Genomic DNA, 5017 nt, shown 5'->3' with positions numbered 1-5017 from the left:
TTTCCAGCTCCTTCTGGATTCACCAGAAGGGGACCAGAGGCTGAAGATCTGAGTCCAAGTCCCCCATCTCTCAACATCTCATCACTGTTCAGCACAAGGGCTGTAGATGACTAGGAATTTCTTTGATGCCTGTTCTTTGTCTTTTATTCTGCCTACTCTTTGTTTGTAAGATTGCTTCCCACATGCATTTGTTTTCTACCCTTGAATTACAGACCTTAAAATATAAGAGTTGGAAGGGGTCTTAGAGTCCAATCCCTTCCCCCTGCAGGAATACACTGATCTAGCATCCATCTTCTTTTAAACACCTTTAGCGGAAAACCTCCTCCCAAGGCCGTTGACTTCACTGTTGAGCAACTCTTCCCCACAGTGGGCCAATCAATCCAATAATGGTGTCCGTAGAATTGTCTATCCTGGGTATGGGAAGGACCGTGAAACTAGCCACCTTACTAGACTCAGGCTGCACTCGGTGCATGATTGGCCCAGAACTAGTTAGGAAAATGGGAGTGCCCCTTAGGAGACTAAAGACTCCGATCACATTTCACCAATTGGATGGTTCGGTCGCAGGGGGGATGCCTGCCAGCTTTGCCACTAGTTCCTTACACCTCGATCTAGGAAGCCACAAAGAAACTCTAGCTTTTATTGTGGCCCCTGGAATGGATGCCCACTAGTCTTGGGGCTAATATGGTTAAGAAATTGGAACCCCATGGTGAACTGGAGGGTGGTGAAACTCAGGTTCCAGGAAAAGGAGTCTCTAAACCCCTGTAACAATCTTGAAAAAGGGGTGAAATGAAACGGGAGTTTACCGCTGCCCTTACTGAGCCAGAGGGGCAAAGCCTGCCAATGGAGTACAAAAATTTGGCTGAGGTATTTAGTGAATGGAGGGCGGACGAACTTCCCCCTCATCGATCCACAGACTGAGCAATTGAAATCATCCCAGGGGCAAAGTTACTAAAGCCAAAAATGTACTCCATGACCCCTAGGGAACTGGACAAACTAAAAAACTTTATAGATAAGAATTTAGAGCTGGGGTTCATTGAGCCTACCAAACCTTGAGTGGTAGCCCCTGTGTTATTCTGAGAAAAAAAAGATGGCTCTCTTTGTCTCTGCATAGACTATAGGAGCCTCAATGCAGTCTGTGTGGAAAATGTATATCCNCTAAACCTTTCTTATACCCTCACCAATTAGCGGCTCCTGTTACCACAGGGCCCAATCAAAGTTGAAAGTTCTGGTGAACGAAACTCTTTCACATGAATTCTAGTGAGAACTAGAAATTGATGAGTGGCACCGCAACCATAAAAATGTATGTATATAAAGGATGGACTAACATGGGGGGAGGGGAGAAAATCTATGTCCCAGCTGAAATGAGAATTAAGGTGATGCAGGATGGACACAATTCAAAAATCGCCAGCCACTTCGGGTTTGTGAAAACATTACACTTGATTAAGAGACAATTTTGGTGGCCAGCACTAAAAAAAGATATTGGGAGTTACATAGGCAGCTGCTCCATGTGCAGCAGTGCCAAGGGAAAAGCCCAGGACTACTTCAGCTGGTAGCAAGCCCTTCAGCACCATGGAGAGAAATTTCCATGGACTTCATTGTGGAGCTACCCAAAAGTGCTGGTAATACAGTTATTTGGGTGGTTACAGACTTGTTTTCCAGACAGGTATATTTCATCCCATGCTCAAAAATTCCCATGACAAAAACTTTGGCAAAACTTTTCGTACAAAATATCTTTCAGTTCCATGGCGGCACCCCCCCAAAGGATAATTTCGGATAGAGGGGTACAGTTTACTTCTAAATTCTGGAGAGCATTTCTGAATTTAATGGGCTCTAGCCAAGGCCTCTCATCTTCTCATCACCCTCAAACTAACGGGGGGACGGAACGATTAAACTGTCCTGGAACAGTACCTGAAATGTTTTATTAACTACCAGCAGAACGACTGGTCAGACTTACTACCATTTGCCGAAATGGCTTATAGTAATGCTGTACATTCTAGCACTGTATTTATCCCATTTCAAGTCACCAATGGGCAGACTTTTGTAGCCATGCCGGAATGTCCTCTTAAAGAGCCTGAAATCCCCTCACTACAGGAGTGGGTTAAGCAACTACAGACTACTTGGCCAGTAGTCAGGAAGGCTATAGATGAGGCTAGGGAAGCTTACAAAACCCAGGCTGATAAGAAAAGAAATGAACAAAAACCGTTCAACATTGGGGAACATGTATTTCTTTCCACTAAATATTTGCAATCGCTACAACCCTCAAAGAAATTGGACCCAAAATTTGTGGGTCCTTTCCCAATTAAATGAATTATAAACCCTGTAACTGTTGAATTAGACCTATCAAAGAATCTACAGAAAATCCACCCAGTTTTCCATTGCAGTTTGCTGAAACCAGAAACTACCTCCGACCTCAGGCCACCTGCTCCCCCTTTTCCTACCCCTATCTTGATTGAGGGAGAACAACATTTTGAGGTCTATGACCTCTTGGGCTCTAGAACCCACCATGGGAAAACTCAGTACCTTGTATCTTGCAAAGACCTCCCCGGTTCCCAGAGGGAATGAGTCTACAAATAACATGTTCAAGCTCCTCGATTGCTTAAACATTTTCATACACTATTTCCTGATAAACCTAAATAACATTGTTGTTGTTCCCCCCTTTCTTTTCTTTTTTCTTTTTCCTTTTTCTCTTCTCTAGGTAGATCTCCCTTCTTTTTGAAGGGGGCCCAGATGTCAGGTCCCAAATGGTTCCCTATTTTACTTACCTTCCTTTTGTCCTTTGGGACCTGCCATTCTGTTGGGGGAGGGGGGAGCCCAGCATTACTTGCATGTTTATAATTGTTCGCCAGTTCTGTTTCCCTTTCCTGATTGCCATGGGGAGGGGTATGATAGCTCTCCAAAGATGATCATGATGAGCCAGATGCCAGTGAAGCCAGGAAGTCGTGCGCCAAGAGCAACGGCTGATCGCCCCAAGGCGCCAGCTGATTGGATACCATTCAAATCCCCATGCGGCTTTGGTGGGAGGGGTTTTATGGCTTGGGTGAGTATACAGTGTTAACGAATTTTTACCTCAGACCTTGCCTTGATCCCCCACTGTTACTGATCCCCAAATAAAAGAATCCTGTTTGAAGCAGTGATTGCCTCAAGAGTTCAAATTCTTCAAAGAACAGCTGAAGTGGGTCATTACAGAAGATAAATGGGAAAGGGAGGCTGTCAATCAAATGTTCACTGTGAGTGTCTGTCTGCTATTTTTGAATGAAATCACTTGTATTTAGTGCAGTCTGGAAACTGGATGGTTGAAATTTGAAGGGTGGTACCTTGCTGTATAACCCAGGAATTTTTGAGTCGGTGGGTCCTGAGGAAGGAAAGCTGGCTTCAAAAGAAATGGGCAGGATAAAAGGTCCCCATAGCCTGAAAGGGCCCAATTTGTCTCCTCCACAAGAGTTTCTGCCTTAAACCCAGCAGATTTAAACCTGCTCTACTTCCAAACCTTTTCTTCCTGGAAGGTGATAGTGTAGTAGCTGCCAGGGATAATGGAAGAAGGAGACTATCTGAACCCTCAGCAGTCAGAATCAAGGCCCAAGGGGTGTGGAGTGGAAACAGCACCAATCGTTCTCATGGAAAACCTTCATGGAGAATTAGATGAGGGGAGCATGTTCATCTTTCTCCTAGCTCTCTCAGAAACCTTCAGTATTGTGGATCACACTAGCCTTCTGGGTTGCCTGCAAGGTTAGGAGTTGTGGGCATTATGTTGTAGTGGTCTGCTCTTTCCTGAGTGGACACTCTCAATTGGTGGCTATGGGGAAGAGAGGTGGAGCATTGGCTACTTGTTTCTGGATTGCATCAACATTGACTGTAGAAACTCTTAGCAGTTGCTCAAGGAGCAAATGAAGGCTGGGGCTAGGGGGACTTTTGCTTTGGCTGCAGCCTTTTTGAGACAGGGTGGCAAGAACTCCCACCCGCTTCACTTGAGGGCCCACTGGGGGGGTTCCATTAGGGGATGTGTGGAAGCAGCATCCTCTGTAGGAGCTCCTTCCAGTGGACCGTTTGGCCTTAGCAGTTCTACAGGCTCATTAATAGCTGATGAAGTCTCGGTGTGTGTGTGTGTATGTGTGTGTGTGTGTGTGTGTGTCACAGGTTCATTAAAATATTTGAGAAGGTCTTATTATATATTGGTGGACAAGTCAGATAATTGTAGTGTAACCAGTCCAGGGGCTTAGGGTTAGAGCAGGAATCCCCTGAAATGCCCTTTATGACATCTTTTTTCTTTGCCTCTGATGAAGTCATCATTTTTTTACCATTTCTTGCTTATCTCTAACCTAAAAAGAGAAAGCAAGAGAAAGCTATAACCCCAAGTTGTGACCAAGCAGTTTGAATTCAGGGAGTGATACTATGAAGCACAAATTTTAGGAAATGCAGTTGAAGGCTTGACATTCAACCTATGTTATCATAGGGTTTTGAAGTCCGGTGCTCTACTTGTGCCCTTGTTCAGCATCTTCATTAAGTGCAAGCTTGTGAACTTGGTTAGAAGATAAAATCACAATTCAGAAGGATCTTGACAGGCTGGATCAGTGGGGCAAATCCCAAGGGGTGATGTTCAGCAAAGTTCCTGCATTTGGCTGGGAAAGTCTAGTGCACCCCGCACTAGAAAGCAGCTGAAAAGTTTCCTTGGGTTTGCTAACTTTTACCAGCAATTTATCTCCTCTTTTGCACAAATAGCACTACCAATTACAAACCTATTGAAAACCAGAGGGGAAAGGAAACCTAAACCAAGCCAACCGCTAAAATGGACAGTAGAATGCCAAGCTGCTTTTGAAAGACTTATTTATTTATTTATTTATTTTATTACATTTATATCCCGCCCTTCTCCTTACGGACTCAGGGCGGCTAACAATCAGATAAAATACAAAAATACAGTACACATTTAAAATTAATTAAAAAGAAATATTTAAATCTGATCCGATTAAAAGTGATTAAAACCCCTTTAAAATCCCTTAGGCCAGTCCCGCAAGCTGGAACA

This window comes from Protobothrops mucrosquamatus, unplaced genomic scaffold (assembly GCF_001527695.2).
Source record: "Protobothrops mucrosquamatus isolate PMUCROS unplaced genomic scaffold, P.Mucros_1.0 scaffold1196, whole genome shotgun sequence".
Classification (NCBI taxonomy): domain Eukaryota; kingdom Metazoa; phylum Chordata; class Lepidosauria; order Squamata; family Viperidae; genus Protobothrops; species Protobothrops mucrosquamatus.
Note: the sequence above shows the minus strand (reverse complement) of the source record.